The 22,449-nt window shown below is 32.7% G+C and overlaps 1 protein-coding gene across 1 annotated transcript in view; it reads left to right on the top strand.

Annotated features, from left to right (window-relative positions):
• Positions 1-4,670: 4,670 nt before the first annotated feature.
• Positions 4,671-22,449, top strand: part of LOC108903338 — a 258,607-nt gene continuing 240,828 nt past the window's right edge. Inside the window, exon 1 of the mRNA XM_018705490.1 lies at positions 4,671-4,710. The gene's annotated coding sequence lies outside the window, so the exon portion shown is untranslated. The remainder of the gene's footprint in view (positions 4,711-22,449) is intronic.

Genomic DNA, 22,449 nt, shown 5'->3' with positions numbered 1-22,449 from the left:
GATTTTTCATACCCCGTGAAAATTCCGATTTCCAGCTGTCGGACTGAAAAAACGCGGCTTGAAATTTGTCGGACAACAATACTTTTTGACTGAATTAATTATTTACAATTAATTTTACTAAAAATTACCTATGTGGTAATTGATTTTCAATACCCTGTTATTTTGGCATGTTTCGACCGGTAGACACGTCAATGTCGGAGGAATTTCTGTCGGACAAATTTAAATCGGCATTTGCAACAAAATTTCCAGTTACTTAAGCTAAAAATAAAAGATGTGGTCTTGAGTTTTCAAGACCCCGGGAAATTGCCATGTTTTTAGACTTTTCCGAGTGGAAAAGCGGAGGAATCGAGAAAAGTCGCGGAGGAAAAATGTGGTAGACTCGTCAAAACGAAGCCCCTCAGGAGTTATAAAGTATGTGGTAATCAACTTTCCAGGGGGGGCCTGTACTGTGGACTAAGACATATTATGAAGCTATATTGCCGAACCATTAGACTTGATTAAAAATATCAAAAATGAATATTAATTTGAACTGTACAAATAACTTTGCAAATAACTCCTTATAGTCTCTTATTTGGTAGCTGACTAAGACAAATATTTTGTTATCCTTAAAAATCTAGTGTATTTCCGGTATCTCGGAAGACCCTATATTTGCCCTATATTTAAAAAAACAAAGAGACAGCAAAACTTCAAGGTTGGGGTTTGCTCCTCTCCTGGTTGTCGATGTTTCACGATGGTAGCAGAAATATTCCGACGTAAAATAACCAAAAAATAAAAAATAGTTTGTCAGTTTGGTCTATAATTTTGTAAAGATATTTCAAACAACCTTTTATGAATTAATATACTCTCACACACATGGTCAACTTACATCTAGTTAATACGAATTTGTGCACGGTCTCTCTAATATTACCAATCTTTGTTGGATCACACAGTATATATATTTCGAATTTTGTGGATACTAATGTATAGTTTAATGTTGCCTGCACTGATTTTTCAAAGGCGTTTGAAATGCTAGACAGACGGTATATATATACTTAGTAACAAGTTAAGTCCAATTCGGTACATCATCAGCCTTACATTTTTTTTAATTCGTATCTGTATGGAACAGAACAGTATACAGAACTGGGTGGACTTAAACCCGCTGAAATTTCGAAAACTTTTGGAGTTCCTGAGGGTTCCACACTGAGCCCACTTCTATTTATAATTTTTATTAATGACATGACATTAATGATCCAGAAGTGAAGCAAGATCTAGCATTACATTTNAGCATTTCCGGATCCATGTTCATATGAACTTTTTTACTTAGTTTTGATCATAGAATCGACCTGTTCAAGGTTGGCAGCTAATTATGAGACACCCTGTATGTGCAGTTCTATCAGGTCGAGGAATAACACTGACAGTATCTAACTAAAATACCGCAACAAATGACTATGGTAAACGTCTATTCGAATATTGTTGACTCTAAATTATGCTTCATATGAGCAAAATTCTTTATAAATTAGTAGAACGTGGTAATCATGTATGGTATACATAATGATGTACACAAGATATAAAAAAAAATCCTTGTATAAATCACCAAAATACGTTATAACTAACAATTACTAATCAACTGACAACCGAAAAATTTATTGCTATATTTACAAAGGGAGAGCGTAGATCGGAAAATGATAAAAACAACACAAAGTGAAACATACTACTTAAGCTATATTGCCGAACCGTTAGACTTGATTAAAAAATATCAAAAATGAATATTAATTTGAACTGTACAAATAACTTGGCAAATAACTCATTATAAAGTCTGTTCCAACAGGAGTCAGAAATTGGTTCCGAACCGTTCGAAATGTGCATCCAACTAATTCTTGCGATATATTCACTGAAGACACGTTCTTAGCTGGCCAAACATTTCGAACGGTTCGGAACCAATCCCTTACTCTTATTGGAACAGACCCATAGTCTCTTGTTTGGTAACTGAATCACACAAATATTTTCTTATCCTTAAAATCTAGTGTATTTCTGGTATCTCGGAAGACCTCTTATATTTAAAAAAGCAAAAACACAGCAAAATTTTCAGGTTGAGGTTGTCCCTCTACTATGGTAGCAGAAATAGGTCGACATAATATAACCAAAAATAAAAAAATAGTTCGTTAGTTTGGTCTCTATTTTGCGAAGGTATTTAAAACAACCTTTTATGAATTAATATACTTCCAACACACAGGGTCAACTTACATCTATAATCAATACGAATTTGTTCACGGTCTTTCTAGTATTACCAATCTTTTTTGCGTTACACAGTACATATACATATATTCCGAATTTTGTGGATACTAATGTAGGTTAATATTGTCTGCACCGATTTTTCAAAGGCGTTTGATACAGGCTATGTACGGTATGTATACTCAGTAACAAATTAAGTTAATTCGGTATATCATCAGCCTTACAATTACTTTTACAGGTAATTCGTATCTGTATAGAGTAGAACAGTATATAGAATTGAGTGGACCTGTTGAAATTTCGGTAACTTTTCGAGTTCCTCTGGGTTCCATACTGAGTTTATTTACAATTTTTATTAATGACATTAATTATACAGAAGTGAAGCAAAATCTGGCGGTACATTGCATCGTCCGATATGGCATACTAACTTATTAAAATTATTTCCAATGTTTGTTATGTGTACAGGGTGACTCACTATATTTTGACCATTAACTTTTTTGTTTTAAGAGTAAAAATGTAAAATATAAAAGTTGCACAATTTTTTATGAAGTTTTCAAAAATGATAGTAGAAAAACAAATGAAGTCCAAACAAAATGGTCGCGGATGTTAACTTTGTTAATTTAAATGGAACACCCTGTATATTTTTATATGTTTGGATAGAAGCGAGATAATATTAAAAAACGAAAAAAAGGTTTTTTACTTAGAAAATAAGATAACTTGTAATTGTTAGACCTCCTTCTGCATTTTTGCCATTTTTCCAATGACGTAAAGATTTAGTTAGTTGTAATATATTTTGACATATGGGACATTGATATAGTCCAAAATGCGGAGAGATATTTTAACTAAATCTCACTAATTAGGCCGTGAGAGGCCTATTTACTCATGGACAATGTTATTTGGTAGGCCGTGACAGTGACAGGTTTATAATATAGGTCATAATATTGTTATGACAACATTGTTATTGTTTGACGGCTTGTATTATTATTTAATTAAAATGGGTTACACAGAAGTAGAAAATTGAAATAACTATTATGGGAATTAAAATAGAGTAAAGTTTTTCTCCATACTCTATTGTAATTCTAAATAATATTTCAATTTTCTACTTCAGTGTAACCCATTTTAATTAAATAATAATACAAACTGTCAATCAATAACAATGTTATCATGATATTACTACCTGTCATTGTTACGACCTACCATATAACTTGTACATGAGTAATTAACCTAATTAGTGAGATTTAGTTAAAATACCGATACGCATTTTGGACGCTATCAATATCCGATATGTCAAAATAAACCAAATCTGTAAATCCTTACGTAATTGGAAAAAAGGCAAAAATGCATGAAAGGGGTCTAACAATTACAAAATGTCGTAGTTTTTTAATATTATCTCGTTTATTGTTAGAGATGAACCTAACAAACTCTATATGACTATACTCGACAGGGAACATTTTATCCAAATATGTAAATATATACAGGGTGTTCCATTTAAATTAACAAAGTTAACATCCGCGGCCATTTTGTTTAGACTTCATTTGTTTTTCTACCACCATTTTAGAAAACTTTATAGAAAATCCTGCAACTTTTGTATTTCACATTTTTTTATAACTGTTAAAACAAAAAAGTCAAAGGGGGTCAAAATATAGTGAATCACCCTGTACGAACTAAAATGATAGAATGGTATTGTTGATTTTTCTTGTACTGAAAAATAAATTAAAAAAGTGATTTTTTAGTTTTGGTGAAAATTCACTTTAATTTTCTATTCAAAATTTCAATGTAATGTATTGTTTCAACTCTACTTTATACTGTTATATTTTTATCTTTCATTTTATTACGTCGTTTTGTCTTTTCAACCTTTAGTTAGTTGATGTGCATATAAATAAATAGATAAATAAATAAATGTATAATCTAGAGTGCTGCAATATTTGAAGATGTGGCAAACACCCCATTTTTCTTAATTTTGTTAATTTTGAACTTCGTTTTCATTTATTTTGGTCTACTATCCTACCACTTCCTGTACACTTCTGTAAAGCGACGAATTATTTGATTAGGGAAAAAATATACATATATTTGCGAGGGCTTGTCTTCTACTGTGGTATCAGAGAGTTCGAACTTTTCCGTGTAGACAAGTTTTCAGACTATTGAAAGTACCCGGCTTAACACCAACACCTGTCCCTCGCACGCCCATGGTCCGGCTTTCGTGGTGCAGGTTTCTGTTACACAGCTTACTTCTTAGTTTTAGATCGCTTTGCGAAAGTTCAATCCGTGTTTCTGTCAGCGAGTAGCATCTGCAATAATTTCGATAAGATTTTCCAGTTTTCCGATAAACCTAGCGCGCCGACCGACGCTGATAAGCCCCATTTACACCGAAACAGACGGCGTGAACGAATTAAATTAGTTTCAGTAATTTCGAATTGACCTTCTTTTTTGCGAAAAAGTGACTGTTATGTGGAACGAGATGATTTTCATTTTATTAAAGTAGGAATTTGACGAATTGTACAGGTGAGCTTAGAAACAATTTTTAAGAATTTCATCCTTTATTAAACCAGCTGTCTGATGGAGCATTGGCGGTTACTGTACCACGTTGCCAAAAAATTGAAGAAAATACGATTAAATTTACGAATTTCTAAGGATTTCAAGAAGGAGTCCTCTTAGATATTTGCTTTTTAATTAAATGTACCTATAAAATATTAAATATAAAAATCGACCACGTAACAAAATATTTCGATTTACCACCTACGTGACCACCAACCTCCTTCAGTTTACATTTATCAAACACGATATTCAAGGTGAAAAACAGTTTTTGATTAATATTAGAAAGCAGGGGTATGTCATATCCATCTACTATTACAAAAAGCGGGACTTGTGCTAATTTGTTTTGATAGTGTTTATCAAACCTTGAAATGAACGGTTTCTATAGAGTTGTATAACAGTACTAGGTACCGTGTTCAATTTAATTCCAAGAATATTTCCAAAAACAAATCTCTTTTTAAGGCAAAAAAACTGAAATGATAGGTATCGTAAATATATTTAAATTTATAAATTTACCGCGTAATCTCTTGCAACGTCACAGCGTCTGTACGATGGTTTTCTGGGTTGTTATGCCGTGGTCTATATACCTGGTTACCGCCAGTTACAAAATTACATTGAACTTCCTTAGTATTAGCTAGGAATTTCCCTGTTGCTCTCGGGCTAGGCGCTGTGGACATGGGTCCGCTATCAAAACACCTATACGCCATGATGTTCATTTCGGTTCTTGCTGACCTAAAGGTCTAAAGGTCCTAAAACAGTGCTTAAATCAATTGTTTATTTTTGCAGCTAATGCATTTAATCGCTGGTCAGGATAGATCATGACAGCTGGGACACAGTTTCTCAAAACATATGAATTAGTGTACAGGAATCTGTCGTTACTACTACGCAATGGCGACACTGATGCAACAGAGATTTGACAGAAACGTCAATGTCAATAAACTTATATCTGAAAACTGTTTGTGGCGTGTATAATCTATAAAAATTAAACTACAGCTTCCTAACGATATTTGTAATAGAAAAGTCTTACACGAAAAAGTTCTATTTTCGCATTTTTTTTTTCGTAAATTAAAATTCAATTATTATGGATCAAAATATTTTCTCTGGAATGGCCCTGTCCGTGTGCTGTACGATGAGTTAAGTGTAGTAGACCAGCCGCATAAACAAATCGTCGTTGAAAGATAGAAAGATACTTCTCAATTTTTGGGGAATTTTTCAATGCAAAAGTACAAACTAAGAAAAATAGGTATTTAAAAAAAAACTGATATTTTCTTATTATAATAATTAATAGTAATTACCATCTTAAATGCATTGTTGTTACTGCAAGAGTTCGCAAACAAAACCACATCCGTAAGCATCTGTAGTTGCTAACTGCGTGCACTAGACAAACTCCATTAAAATATGGAACAAAATGAAATAAAACTTACTATTTTTAGAGAAAATGTTGAAATTGATCTCCATTAGCGCGGATACAAACGTGGCACCGACGCACCCAATTTTGGCGAATATTTTCCCAAATTCCAGGAATTCCCCTAATTGTGTCAGCACCTTCAAGTATACGGTTTCGCAATTCTTCCACCGTAGCAATTGGAGTATTGTAAACCAATATGATAATGACTCCAAAGATAAAAGTCCATTGGAGTTAGATTGGGTGACCGAAGTGGTCACGGCACAGTACCAAAGCGTCCATTCCATCGTTGAGGAAACATTTAATTCAAAAGTGTCGTTACTTCTCGAGTACTGTGAGGAGGAGTCTTGAAGATAAAACATGCGTGCCCGCACTTGTAATGCCACATTGTCCAATAATTCTGGCAACCGGTTCTCCAAAAAGTCCGCATATGATGGTCCATTTAGTCGTCCTTCAGAGAAATAGGGACCCACAACTACATCGCCTATTATGCCAGCCCAAACATTTACCGAGAATCGATGTTGAAAATGAGTTTCCCTAACCGCGTGAGGATTTTCATTGGCCCATATATGCATATTATGGAAATTCACTTCATCACGGGTAAATGTCTCCTCATCTGTTACACAAACATAAGCAGAAAAGTCTACTTGATTGATACATTGCCGTAAAAAACATCTGCAAAAACGCATTCGTTGATCACAATCCGACGGTAAAATCTGTTGAACTGGTTGCAGATGATAGGGGTGCAACAGCTGGTGCCTTAAGATGCGATGTCCGGTACGAGATGAGGTTCCTACTTGCTGTGCGAGTCGTCGAGTACTAATTGTGGGGTCTTCGTCAAGATTTGCCAACACTGCATCTTCAACATTAAGGTTAACTTGCTGACCACGTCCTTCTCCTCGAGGAATAACACTTCCCGTATCTCGCAGCCGCTGAACGTATTGTAGGATTGTATTTGCACATGGGGGATGACGTTGTGGCCACCGTTCCCGGTACAACCTAGTCGCCACGAGTCCATTTTCTCTGGCTGCACCATACACTAACACCATATCGACACGTTCGGAAATAGTAAATGCATTGTTTTCTCGGTTCATTGTAAAACTAGTTTGTGCATAAACTAAAAAATTAAGCAAAGTAAGAAATAAGAATCTCGTTTTAATGTAATCAGCACGCTATTCTTATTTTTTACTTCTTTACGAAAATTACACTGTCACTCTCATGGAATTACAAAATAAAAACTTTTGTCTGGAATCTTTCACTTTTTAACACTGATGGGTCGATGGACGATGCTTAATATTTAATAATTAAGTGAATAATGAATTCAATACAAATAAAATCAGTTGATTGCACAAATTTTTTGAGAATGTAACCTAACATTCGTTTAGTATTAGGTACTGGTATTAGATTATACCGACTTAAATTATAAAGTTGCATCTCGGGTCGCATAAAACATTTACAAAGTTTTTAATAAATAACACAGGGTCGGTCTTCATTTTCAAGTTCATGAATAAATGAACTTTAATTTACAAAAAAAACGCGAAGATATAACTTTTTCGTATAAGAGTTTTCTATTACAAATATCATCAGGAAGCTGTAGTTTAATTTTTATAGATTATACACGCCACACCCTGTATATTAATTGTCACTGCGACTCAATGTCTATTTGCACAAAGCATTGCTTTGCACTTATGGCAAAGAGCAACCTACTAATCTGTAACTAGTTATGAGCGCATGCCCAGTGTTTCAGTAAGCGAAATAAAGTTTTTATTTGATTTTTCAACTAATTATAATATCTAGTAAACAGCTAAAATCATTTATCATTAGAATCACCTGTTTCGAACTTATACGCCATCTATCTACCGACATTTTTTTTGTGTTATACATATATGCATAAAACAACTACTCTGCGGACTAAAGTCCCGTCCAGCATTGAATTACATCTTGCTCATTAAGGTTTCATCATTTAGGGCCATAATTGTTCCTATTCCCAAGTAACTCATCCTACAAATATTTTCGTCTCTCCCCTGTAGCAGTTAATTTCTGTTTTAAATGTCACTTTATAAACAAAGAAGGTCAGTCACAGTTTTCTTGATCCACAATCATTGACATTTCACCGTTGCATAAGTCAGTCACACGACTTCGATTATTTCGTCGGCATTTGTTGAAAATCCTAGTGAAGCGTAAATGCAAGAGCAAACAAGAACGGAGTCAGACGCGAAAAGATGACCTGTTATTCAAATAGAACGTATTATTGACACTGTTAGACACACTTTTTATTGACTTGCGACCATTGCAGTGGCGTAGTTATGCGATAAGTTTAATTTGTGAATGCAGTGTATTGAAAATTATAAAAAAATAAAAATTAAAAAACAGAAATCCTACACAATAAAAATATTGGATGAATTAAAACAGTTTGGTATACAGTTACATTTTTAGATCATATCCAGTCACTTGAAATTTACGGCATTGAAAATAAATGACTGAATAAGGGCCAAATAAATTTAAATTTCATTTTAAATGTTCTTTGATAAATTGGTCCTAAGACTATGATGGCCCCCTCTTCCGATGCGGTAGGCTATCATTATACTGTATTTTTATGTATGATTGATCACTCTAAAAAGTTTCAGCCTTGTAGGTATAAGACATTTAAGTATTATTTATTTACATGCCTCAAAAATTGTTACTAATGTTTACCCCCATATTGGCGCGGTAGACTGCCGTTCCGTTTACTTGCAATATCAATACAACATAATGAAAAAAAATCAGCTTTGTAGGAATTGGTGCAAAATTTCGGTCGCTTCCTCCCGGACTATATCTACAGTTCAACTCGTTTAAAACCAAAGTATCTTCTCTGGTTATTTAGTATTTCCGTTCTTCTACCTGACGTTTGTGGATCTTATCTTGATTTGGGTAACTAACATCGGCTATTAAAACAAACCGCACAGCGATAGCTGGAAATGTTCTACGTATTTTAAGCAAAATCCCAAACTGCACTTTTCGAAGAGTTATTGTAATCATTAGCAAATTCTTTTACGTTATCAATAACGGTCATTAAAAACATCCAAACACTCCAAAATAATTAACAGGGAATTACATTTAATTAATTTAATAGAATGCTGGAAGTTATTTTTTCTATTTTACGGAATGTATATTATAAAAAATTAGTTGGAAATCACAATAAAAGTAATAAATTGAAGTAATTAAGTAATTTAAATTGAAATCAAAACATTTTTTTAGTTGTGTCGTAATCTGGCATTATCGTTGGTGTTACCGTTAAGATATTTTCTTAGTATATAGGGTGTACGGAAGTGCAATGGCAAAAGTAACTTCTTTGGATGAAATTGAACCGAATTCTTCACAAAATTCAAATTTGTACCAAAACGTAAAAGCTGTGCAAAAAAATCAAAAAATCCTTTTCCCTCAAAGTAAAATTTGCATTTCAAAAGTAATTACCCAACTAGCAATTTGGTGTTTTATAAAAGCTGCAACAACATTTTCGAGACAAACCTTATAAGTCTCAAAAACATTGTAAGAATATTTATACAGCAACTATACAACCAAAATGGGCACAGTATTATAAAACACTTTAGTCACTGTTGAGGTTTTGTAAGGTCTGTTGGAAATAATTAAAAAATAGTCATATAAACGTTCATACAGGTCTTATAAAAATATACCAATACCTTCATAAAATAGTTTTTGAAAGTTTTATAACTGGGTCATAAATCAGATTACATTGTCAGTTATATAGTAACAACAAATCATCTTAACAACAATTTTATAAGGAGTCTATTTTGGTATCTTTAGTGGTAGTGGTGTAATAAATACCTACTCAATATTATTTTACGCGTTTTACTACATTCTGGGAAAGCATTTTTATTGCGGGGAAAATTTTATTGTGATTTGTATGGTATATATTTAGTGAATTTTACACGCGCCACGTATTAAGTGATTTTTTCCAATATTATCATAATTAAAAATAAAAAGGTTTTTTGAAATGCCATGATTTTTGACGTCGAAACTAGCACCAAAAGCATTAAAATCATCATAAATGTTCATAATTGTTTTTGTTTTGCTATTTAATATTAGGAACATGGCTAAAATTTGTGATATTTTTATAGTTATACGCCACAATGTTTTGCAGCATTGTTCAAAATGGCTGCGGCTTATAAAATAATTTGGTTGTAAAAACCAGCTTTAAATGACAAGAAAGCTAATTAAGCGATTTCTATAAAAAACTGGAAATTATGTTGACTTCTATGAAAAATTTATCACGACAGGGTTGTAATGCAAATAATATATGAAAGCATTTAGGTTTTTTATATTTCCAAAACATTTCAATGAAACGGGTGAGATAATGTAGGATTTCTTTTATTTTCGAGGTAAAAGTCATAATTCCCATTCTCTTAGAAACATCACATTGTCAATTTTTTTAACGGAACACCCTAACTATCATTTCTTTTTTTTTAATTTCACTATATATTTAAATTGTCTAGTATCAAACACTATGCACAGTGAGTGCCAGGCAAGTAAAAAAATAAACTTCTTTCCTTGTTATTTAAAATGTTTCATTGTAGAATTATTTCTAGAACATTTCTTTACTTTTCTTCTAAATACGTCACTTCTTTTGATTTTTTCCACTGGCTTAAACTTGACATGTTTATTTTTATACAACGACTGTGAAAGCTGAAGCAAAAGATAAAACTAGACTTTTACCGTTCGCTATGACACAAACAAAACAAATATCCCACCATTTTGCTGTTTTAAATTTGTTTTATAGAAATGTTTGTCAATGTAATTTTGAGTCGAACGAAACGTTTTTCTCTTGTAATTGTTATATTGGTATTTTGTTTTAAAATTGATAATATCATTACATAATATCTATATGATAGTGTATAATACAGCTATTTGCTCTTACAAGAGAAATTGTCTCAAAGTACCTTTTAATATAATAGTTTTATAGGTTGACAACTAACATCTAAGAAACAATCATATTATTTATTTATAGCTCGGTTAGAAATGCTGTGGAACATTACTAAAAAATGGTCATAAAATTGTTTTATTAGCTAAAATGTTTTATAAGCTTGTCACAGAAATGTTTATAAAATAGTTATATATTTGCCATATAAGCTGTTTTATAATTTAGCTGCTAAAACGTTCTTGTGATAAATTTATAAAATATTTCAGTGGCTGACAACAAAATAATGGTACTTGCCGCTATAATAAAACAAATTTACATTTCGAAAGCAATAAAACATAATTGTCGTATAACCTGAAAATTATAAAACTGTTTTGCTGGTTGGGTAGTTACCAGCATATATTTCATATATCTTTGTCACAAATTTGAATTAAGCTTACGATGAATCCAATTTTATTAGTTGTGCATCTTCATTGTAAACATTTTTTTTTAAACTTTAATACCTTGTTAAAAATACATTTAGTATTAGTGGGGTTAGATATCATTTGCAAAGCTAGATTTCTGGTGTCGAAAAACATTGTTTGATGTAACAAGATTTAAAAAAATGAATTTATTTGAATTATTTCAATAACTTGTTTCTTTAACTTGGTCGAGGAAAACGACCCTTTAATTTTGACACCATAAAGGCAAGACTTTAAGCGTAATCTGTATTCGTAATTAGTCGGTGAAGTGATATTGGGGCACAAGCGTCAAACATACGTGTGCATGTCTCCATGCCGATATTCAGTCACTTTCGTTCAGCAAAACCGTGGTCGTGGTGTGGGTAGTTGTAAGCGAATTGGTCCAAGGCCTGTGTACAGGGGGCATCGGCTTGTGCCCACGCCAATAATACTACAGGGCGAACAGAAAGTAGACGCAAAAATTGTTGAACCAAATCAACTCAAAAATTCTACCGAAATCGAAATTACCAAAGCAATTATTAAATAATTAACAATAAATATGATACATAAAACAATAAAAAACACTATATGCGTCTTATATTTATATGTTATTTAAAATAATTAATTTAGATTACTGAAAATTACCCTTAAAATGGGTCCACCGATCCACTTTGGTGGTTTATGTCAAACAGAGAAGAGTTATCCATACAGAGTACCAGTTCCGTACTAAAAATTGTTAATGGGGGCGTTTATATGCGTTTATAATTTTTTGTGCCGGATTTTAGAAAATCTAAGCAAGTTAGAAACAATATCTCTTCACTGTACCGATTGTATAAGTTTTCTTCGGGGTATAAGACAACTGACAATATATTCAAAATAATGAAAAAAGCATATTTTTACTTCATATGTTTCCTAAATTTTGCACGCCTGTTGAACATACGGAAAATTGGGTAGTGTACTAGAAACATAATCACACTCCGCAGAATGCTTTTAGGAAACTATTAACATACGCGTTAATCACAATTATTGAATAACTTTACAAATTTGTTGAAGAAAACAGGAAAGATACAATTTCTGATGTTTACATGTTTTCCGTGATATTTCACTGCGAAAAACGAAGCGAAATATTAAAGGAATCATTGTATTTTAACATTTTTATAGGTTAGATTGATTTTCTTGTTCTATTATTTTCTTGCTAAAAGTGCGATTCTCTATAAAACGCCAGCCTTAAGCAATTTTAGGAATCTTCCTCATTTTGATGCAAAAATAGTTGTGTGTAGTAATAGACCTAGTGCAGTGTGTAGTCAAATAGTATATAATTTGATGACGTATATTTGAAAAAAGTGATGAAAATTTATAAAAGTTACTTTTTATTTAATGAATGACATGCTTTTGATTTTTGTAATAGATGTGAGTAAAAGGTCGTTAAATTTATATTTTTCTCTCTCAAAGGTGTGTAATAAAGATCATATTTTAAATAATATTCATATTAAAATTGTTATTTTTTAAATATGGACTGTTTTACACAGTATAAGAGCAACATGATCACTTAACAGCACAGTGTTCTATATGGAATGAGATTATTACATATAAAAATAATAAAACTATGTTCATAACAGCGATGTTATTCTAAATTGTAGGCTGCAATGATAATTGCAGATTGAGGAATAATATAAATTGACTCTCTTTCATAATAATTTCTGTTTAGATGCATTCATTTATTGTCGATTATCGCCTCTCCTTTCAGATTTAAGGATATTACACGTATCTCTAAAAATATATAAATATGTTTATGTATACAGGAAGGTCCGAATTTTATGCAGGAAACTTCGAGGGCAGATAGATCTCTTTAAAATAATAGGTTTTTGCCTTATAAACATAGATCTAGAATGGCATCATTTTAAAGATATAGGGTATTGAAGTTGTAAAAAAAAATTGATTTTTTATTTATATCTCTGGAATCTATTAATCGATTTCAATAAAATTTGGTACAGATAATGTATGACACTAGGCCTTGTATTCCCTAAAATATGAGCTCTAAAGGTTCAACCAGTGGTGTACAGGGTGGTGGACAGGGGTCACGCTCTTTTTATAAAAAAAAACCTACGCCACTGTATTTTTTACAAGGTACAAAAGGTAACTTGATTTTTTCCCTAAAGTTCACTGTTCTCAAGTTATTCATACCAATACAATCCCCTTGTGGCAGACACTTCACACCATAATATTACAAGAATATTTATGTTTATGCTTAAAAGTAAGTGCAAGATCAACAAAATTCTTTCCACATCACCTATGAGGTAGTGTTTCTAGTGTGTTTTAGTTTCCCCTGGAGGCCTAATCCTCTATCTTTACAAATAAGAACAATTTAAATCAAAATAATAATAAAAATTGTAGCAGAATATTTATAATCAACCGTCCGTTGGATTTTGACATCGATCTGTCATTACTGTTTAGTAATAAAGCATCGCCAGAGTGTTTTGACGCTATTGTTCTCTTAGGATTTTGAGCTAGTCTTGAATAAAGTATACCCCCTACAGAATACATTTACCAAGCAACAACAACTAAACAAGAAATAAAATTAACGTTACGTATTTACATCAATTGTTCAAAATGCGAACCATCCACATCGATACATTTCTGACTTGTTCTATTAATGGACCTAATTGAAACTACTATCATGTTCTGGTTTTCTTTTAATTCATTACAACCTCTACTATTCTCTGCAGTACTTGTGGTATTGTATCTATTGAAGTAGAGTAAACTTGACTTTTCAGATAAGTAACCCCAAACATAGAAGTCCAGGGGGTTTAGATCTGACGATCTGGCTGGCCAAGACACTGGACCCTCTGCACTGGGCAGTAGCACCATCCATTTATATCCAGCTTGGTCTTAGAACATATGCCTTTTTGTTCCCAGGACAGCTTTTTTTATAACGTTAATTGTTAATTAACTATTAGAGGTATCGGATCGGGATTTTAGAGGCAATTAAAGAATGGGTTAAACTTTTATTTTCAAAAACTTTTGCATTGATAGTATATGTAACAAACGCGGTAGCAGCAGTAAAAGTTAACGTTAATGAACGGTCTGCGTGCGTGACAAGGAGAGCAGGGCGCGCGCATACGCGTGAGCGCCGCTCTCGATTGCGCACGAGATTTTTTACTTGAACGTGTCTTTTCTTTAAATTACCGTAAAATTAAACTCTATTTAATACAAAAAGAACGAATTTCCGAGCGGGTTTTGCCTGACACGGGACAATTTGTTAATAACGCTGTTTTGCACATCCTACTTTGTTAGTTGTAAAGGGCTAATTTCAACTTCATGAAATTTTTCTTTTTCTATACGTTTCTTTGGATCAATTAGAACCTATATATACAATATTAACTTCCAAAATTAACGATTCATTAACGTTTCGTAATTAACAATTAGTTGCAAAAAATGTGAACGACATTAATTAACAAATACCTGGAGCAACAATTTCACGGTCAATCGAATCTGCCTTTGGCACACATGTTGGTCATTGGATTGACCGTCTTTTAAATGAATTTCATCAACATTTATCGCATTTCGTAATATTAGGTAATGCTCAATTTTCGAAAACTGATTTTTCCACGTTGGATCTTTATTTAACAGTTAACAAATGGGGGGAATATAACTTTATACTCCGCGGTCGAAATTATAAAGAGTGACTAAGACATAATATAAAAACACTATTACCATAATGCGTATAAAATATAAAATGATTTTTATACGGTTCAATATTATTTATCTTTGTGCCGCTCGCTACGCACATCGATAGAATCTATAATTGTCTAGAGACCGAGTTACACTGAACGTCGATCTATATTCTATCTATGTCTTTTGCACTTGGTAGGGAATAGGGAAATGCTTTTTTAGTGGGTGTAAACGGACTTGATTTAACCCGTCCTGAGAAACGTCATAGCATAAGCGTAGACGAGGGGTCTAATTCCATGGCTATAATAAATTTATAAATTAAAAAAACACAATTGGGACGTTTTAAAATGCTGTGATAATTAAAATGGATCAAAGTGCCTGTTATAGCAAACCGCAAAAAATATTAGATGTTATGTTTTATTATCTTTTTTCATTATTTTCTATATCTTGTTGCCTTTTACGCAGACACGCCAATGGATTTTCGTTCCCGGCACGCTTCATCCCCCTTACTAGTTCAAAAGCTAGCGATGAATCACTCTCTATAATTTCGACCTTAAATTGTAGATAATTCAATTACCTACAACATAAAATAAGTAAGTTTCCGATAGGTCGTCCAGATTTTCATGGACAGTAAAAAAAGTAAAAGAACGCGTAATTTTACCACTTTATCAACTTAGCGTCACTCCTTTCGAGTTAGTTTTTTGATATCATCATTCTACAAACCTTTCACCGCGATAAAGTGCTATAAAATGTCTACTAATAATTTGTTTACGTTCAAACTCTAATTCGACTGGACTATCTCCATAATTTGCAGCAAAGAAAAACTCTGAAAACAATACTTCAAACTAACAATGATCTTGACAATTGCAACTTGCACTACTCTTTAATTTTACGCTCGCCATAGACACATGTTGCACTTCAACATCGATCCTATCGCCTTGTTCGACAATTCGGCAAGTCATCCATTCTGGCCTATCAATCAATACCTGTTAATTTTGCCAGGTGTTCAATGGGATTAATAGGTTGCAGAACGGTACGAATTATTGTTCTCTCGTTGCGCAAAACAAAAATTCTGAATTGATTTCGTACGGTTTTTTTTTATTGATCGCGCTGCTTAGGTTTGTTTAAATTAGAACACATAATGAGTTGCATGTTGTAAATTGCAAATGTCAAATTTAATTTATGATATGATGGCGAAATTTTGTTCGTTTCAACCTTTCTACCACTTCGGTCAGTTTAAAAAGAATTATAATTTAGTCCTTTCTTTAAAATAAATATTTATACATATCTTTCTGTAAATATTAAACTTAAGTTCTATTTTAAAATTAATAAATAAATAAATAGAAATATAGGGTGTCTTTAAAAGATCTGTACAACCACCAGATATAGTACGGCTCAAAATAAGTCGATTTAACTAAACTTACCTTAGTTCAAAATTTGATAATAACGGAGTTACAAGGTGTTAAAGTTGAAAAAATAAATAACATTTTCTTTAATATCTTTCGGCTACTTCCAGATCCGGTCTGGCCAGGTCGAGAAGTCGGCAAAAAGCCGACTTATTTTGGAAGATAGGCCCCCAAATGACTAACGAAGCGCCAGAAACATAAAAAATTTTTTTTGTAAATTCTTGAGATATTCCAAACCGTAAGCCCTTTATTAAACTAATAACTCCTTTATTTATAAGCCATGGGCCTGGAGGAAAAACGAGAGAAATTAATATCTCCCAAACTGTAAGTCTTTTAAACCTTATAATAATCCTTTACCCTATAGCTGTACAAGTTATGTGCACGAAAGAAAAAATGAGAATACAAATAATAACCGAGAGCTTTAAAATTTTTTAAAGCCCTCGGACTATGTCCAAACTATTATTAATTTCCTGTATCCTGTATCCTGGGTCGATAGGTTTAAGTTTATTACCTATATTTTAATACAATTTTATATAATTTTAAAACCAATAATAATTTGGAGGGAGCCTCTAGAGCAGCGGTCGGCAACTGGCGGACCGCGGTCCAGATCCGGACCGCGGAAGGTAAAATACTGGACCGCCAAAAATTTTTTTAAAGTATAAATTACTCAAATAAATTATTTAAAAAATATTTGTTTACGTTTGAGTGCCACCCTTATCATTTTTTCTAGTATTTTACAATTGTGTGACTGATTTGAGTGCAAATTAAAATACAAAATTAGTAATATGAATTTTTTTCTGGACCTCGTTAAAAATTTTCAAAAGTATCCAGACCCCACCTAAAATTACTTGCCGACCCCTGCTCTAGAGCTATAGCGTAAATAAAATCTGTGAAAACGGCATGAGTACTGCAGTGGTAGGTATACCTATATTCCTACAGATAGCGGCATAGCGCTTAAAATGAGCTTTAATTTGAACTGCAAATAGATATTCGTAGGTTGTATTGGAACCGGAGAAATGACGATTCAGTCACCTATACCGATGAGTTTTTTTCTGTTAAAAAAACAGAATAAGTACTGCAAGGGTAAGTATATTAAAAGTATATTTTTAATATTTTAAAGATGGTGCTTGAAATAACTAATAAGCTTTAATTTGAGCTGCAAATAGATGGGAGAGTTTGCCTTGCAAGCTCGATCCAGATGACAACATGTAAATAGCTTCTGTCATGCCTGCCGCGTTTGCGCGTTGCACGCTGCGTGAGTGAGACAGAATCAATTTATAAATTAAAATTTGAATGAAATTTTTATTACATAAAAATCGTAAAGACAAACTTATTTTTGCAAAGGTAATGAAATCACCTTGTAAAGAAACTTGCAGGTATAAATGCAACAAAATAATAAATGAAGAAGCTAGAAAAGTCATTTTTGACGAATTTTGGAACCTTGGAGATCATACTCGGCAGTGGGATTTTCTTGTAAGGTGCGTGACACAACGAGAAAAAAAGCAGGTTACTGTACATAATAAATATTCCAGAAGGAATTTCTCTCGCAATTATAAGTTTGTCATTGACAATAATGAGAAACAAATTTGCAAAACGATGTTCTTAAATACGCTTGCAATTTCTGAAACAGTTGTAAGCACCGCTTTGCAAAAAATTGGTGAAGGTGGTACTGTAGAACGGGACAGAAGAGGAAAACACAACACTAGACCGCATAAGAACCCGGATGCTCTAATAAAAAACATTATGGAACACATAAAACTTTTTCCACTTATGCCTTCTCATTATACAAGAAAAAACTCAAAACGAATGTACTTGGAAGAAGGTTTGAGTATTTCACGAATGCACAGAATGTATTTAGAATATGCAAAACAACAAAAATGGGATGCAGTAGCTACACTCAGACAATACAGGGATACTCTTAATTCGAAATTTAATATAGCTTTCTTTAAGCCAAAAAAAGATCAGTGTTCCGTGTGTAGTGCCTATAAGAATACAGATCCCGAGAAGAGAACAGAAAAAATGGAAGATGATTATAATAATCATAATTTAAACAAAATCGCGGTTCGAAATCTGAAAGACATTGATAAAGAATTGTCGAAAAATGATAAATCTCTAATAACAGCATGCTTTGATTTGCAGAAGGTGTTAGTAACGCCCAAGTCAGAAGTCAGCGATTTTTATTATAAAAGTAAAATCGCAACATACAACTTTACAATTTATGATTTAGGCAGCAATCAAGGCTATTGCTATGTATGGCATGAGCAAATATCGAAGAGAGGACCGGATGAAATTGGAAGTTGTTTATGGATCTTTTTAAAAAGTGTTAAAGAAAATGGCATACGAAAGGTTATTCTTTATTCCGACAATTGCGGTGGTCAAAACCGTAATCGTTTTGTTTTTGCGATGTTTGCTTATGCATCAATGACTTTGGATTTGGAAATAACACACCGTTTTCTTGAAATTGGCCACACGCAGAATGAAAATGACAGCATGCATGCTGTGATTGAAGTTGCAAAAAAACGTCACTCTGCTATATACACTCCTGATAGTCCTGATCAGTGGATTAGTCTAATAAAAATGGCCAAAGTTACTGCCCCACAGTACAAAGTAAAAGAAATGTCTCAAGAAGATTTTGTAACTTTTAAACCAATGGTAAAGAAACAAAACTGGAAAAAAGATATTACTGGAGAGGCTGTAAAAATCAGCAAAATCAGAGAAATCCACTGCGATCCAAAGTCTCCCAATAAAGTATTTTTTGTGTATAATTTTGGAGAAAATCATAAAGAACTAGACTTACAAACAAAAAACACACGCAAACGCGAAGAATATCAATTTCCAAGATTGTATCAAGGTTTGCTGCCAATTGATGGTAAAAAATTAAGCGGTCTTTTGGGTCTGTGTAAGGCTAATTTGATACCACCGATGTATCATGGATTTTACAACTCCCTTCGGCCTGCTAGTAAGACTGACCACCAGGAAGAAAGTAATATTGACCAAGAAGATGACTCTGACTCTGAATCGTAATAAATTTTCCTTTTATGTCATTATTGATTAATAACAATTTTTTTTTTATCTAAAAATAGAAAATGTTTAATTTTTCTGTACCTTATTAGTGTAGCAAGTTGTTTCTCAATAAAAATTTTGTCGACGAAAACTGTAGTAACTCATTCAAAATCCATTTTTTTCTTATCCTAAACTATTTTATTTAGATCATCAATAATTAATTAAGACCTAAACAATAATTACTTTGTTAAAGAAGAACGATTTAGCTCTTGTAATAAAAAAAATAACGAACATTATTATTTTCTCAACTATTCAAATGCAATTATCTCAGTATAACCAAATTTGAGATACGACAGTTTTCCTTGGGAGAGTCGATATGCACCCTAATAACAGACAAAACCAAATAGGCCCCGATTTAGATTTTTCCCGACGGCCCCTGAAAGAGCCAGACCGGGCCTGACTACTTCGAGCTAATTTCGTGAAATTTCGTATCCGGGGTTTCTTTAGGATGAGAAATTCGAATTTATCGACGATTTCGTTATATCTTCTAGAGGGCGCCACAAGCGACCATTTAAACTGCCAACACTTTTTTGTAACACGTTGTATTTCACTTTGGGCTGGAAAAATCTTTTCCCCCCAACTTGTCTGCTTAAAAAAGGTATACCTTGTTAATATCTCTAAAGCCAACCGTTTTCAACAAAAAGGCATTTAAATTTGCAAATACATAAAAAAATTTGTTTCAGTTATTTTCAACTCCATTGAAAAACATATCTTTTAAAACAGGTCAATAATATAATTTATATGACAAAACAAGGCATTTTAAAGAAAAAAGTGCAGGTATTAATAGTTTTTATTATTTTAATTCTATTCACACGCCTGTGTTCAACTTCAAAATTTTTATTATTTTGAGCAATTTTTTGAGGCTAAGGAAAAGTCCGGACGTGAAGGAGCATTTCTGATGGCTCCACATCTTCAACGGGTCAATATACAGGGGGATATTGTACTATTATACTCTGTTAAAAAGTATATGAAACTTTTTTTGTGTGCCTGTTATTATAGTTGCTAGAAATAAAAACAGCAGATACTTTCTTTAAAAGCTTGCAATATTATTTAACGATTCCAACAAGGCAATTAGGTTTTTCCATTGTACTATTTGAACAGATTATTTTTTATTTTATAAGATATTTATTAATTACTAGTAAATCATTTGACAAGAATTTTTTTAAATAAATTGTAATTAGGTTAATTTCTTGAAAATAATGTAATATTCCTTCTACTGTACTAAATTTATGTTGGTAACAACAAAGTTACTAAAAAGGCAGCGTTTTCATGTTGATGATCACTGCGTTATACTGAAAATAACAGTATTTAAAAAAATGGTGTTAAATAAAATTACCCGGTACCAAACATAGATGAAGAATACTTATTTGATATTTTGATTTTCTCTTTATAAACTGTAATATTCGTGTTTGCTAAAAAGGAATAGAATGCAGTTAACCTTTTCATAATGTTATGTAGGTACAAGATGGTTTATTTGCATCATTTGGGTAATTAGGTGCATATGTCTAGGAACTAATTAGACAAGTGAATGTCAGGTTAGTGAAAGGTTATAAGTGTAAAAAAACTAATTTGCAAATTTGTAAATGAGTCGATTTTCTTATAAAATATGGACGTCTATAATATTTTGATAGGTGTCCATTTTTTATATAGTTTGTTCTACAAATAGTCCCGATTTAGTCCCTCTGGATATATTTTATACTCCCGGTAGGAGAAATTTTCATAGATGTTAAAAACACAAGTGAAATTATTTAAAAAGTCTGTATATCCTATATTTTGGGTCGAAGATAAACAAGGTGAGCATTTTCTGCGCAAGAACATAATATACAGGGTATTAAAAAATATAAATGCTTGTTTCTCAGCATTCAACTGTTTCTTGTCATTCATTTAAGATTAACACAACGTCTGTTATATGTAAGAAGCATTTTCAATATAATCCAACGCCCTGTAGAGTCTATTGTTTAATAAGCACCTCCTTGACTTGAAATTAATTATCGTGCTGCATCGAAAGTGTACATACATGTATAATATGATGCGGCCGGCTTGGACATTGAAAAATATGGAAAAAAAGCCGCCAACAGGATGCTTCGCAGCGGGAATTTGCATAGGTAATTGCAGGCATTGTTCTGTCTCCGTAACACCTGGCGACTTTCTACTTGGCACGCTTTGTTCCTTTTTTGCGGAAAGGCAGATAGTGGGTGCTCCCTGAGTGTCGCTGTTACTCATTAGGAGAGTAGGATCGCGTTTTTATCATCGGCAGAATCACAGCTTCAGTTTGTGTTGTAGATGTAAATATATTGAGAAAGTACTTTGATTTTATTTAATAAATTCAATCTCAAACTCCAAAAAACTTTGTACTTTCACCACAGGTAGATTATTACTTCAATGCCAGTCGTTAATTAATTACTTTCAATCTTATTACACCGAGGTAGGGAAGCGGACGATACTTCGACACTTACGGCGTATCGATACTTTTGTTTCTATACCCCGTATTTTGGTATCGATACCTTACTTTCGATACTTTACTAATATCGATACTGAGAGAAAAGTACCGTATCGTATTTTAATTGACTTTACAATCCACTTATTTTACTTTACAAATTTCAAAATTTGGTATAGAATACGCGGGGTATGGAAAAATGCCATGTTTCAATGATGATGAACACAGATGAAGAGGGTGGGAGAACTGCAATGACAATACGAATAATTGTAAAGGGCAGATTGAACCTATAAATAATACTTTATTTATTAAATACATATTTTTTTATTTGAAATTTGCGAAAATGTGTTGCTTAAACGATATTTATTGTT

This window comes from Anoplophora glabripennis, unplaced genomic scaffold, assembly GCF_000390285.2.
Source record: "Anoplophora glabripennis isolate ALB-LARVAE unplaced genomic scaffold, Agla_2.0 scaffold12, whole genome shotgun sequence".
Classification (NCBI taxonomy): domain Eukaryota; kingdom Metazoa; phylum Arthropoda; class Insecta; order Coleoptera; family Cerambycidae; genus Anoplophora; species Anoplophora glabripennis.
The sequence above is the reverse complement of the archived record's forward strand: the minus strand, read 5'-3'. Positions and strand labels throughout refer to the sequence as shown.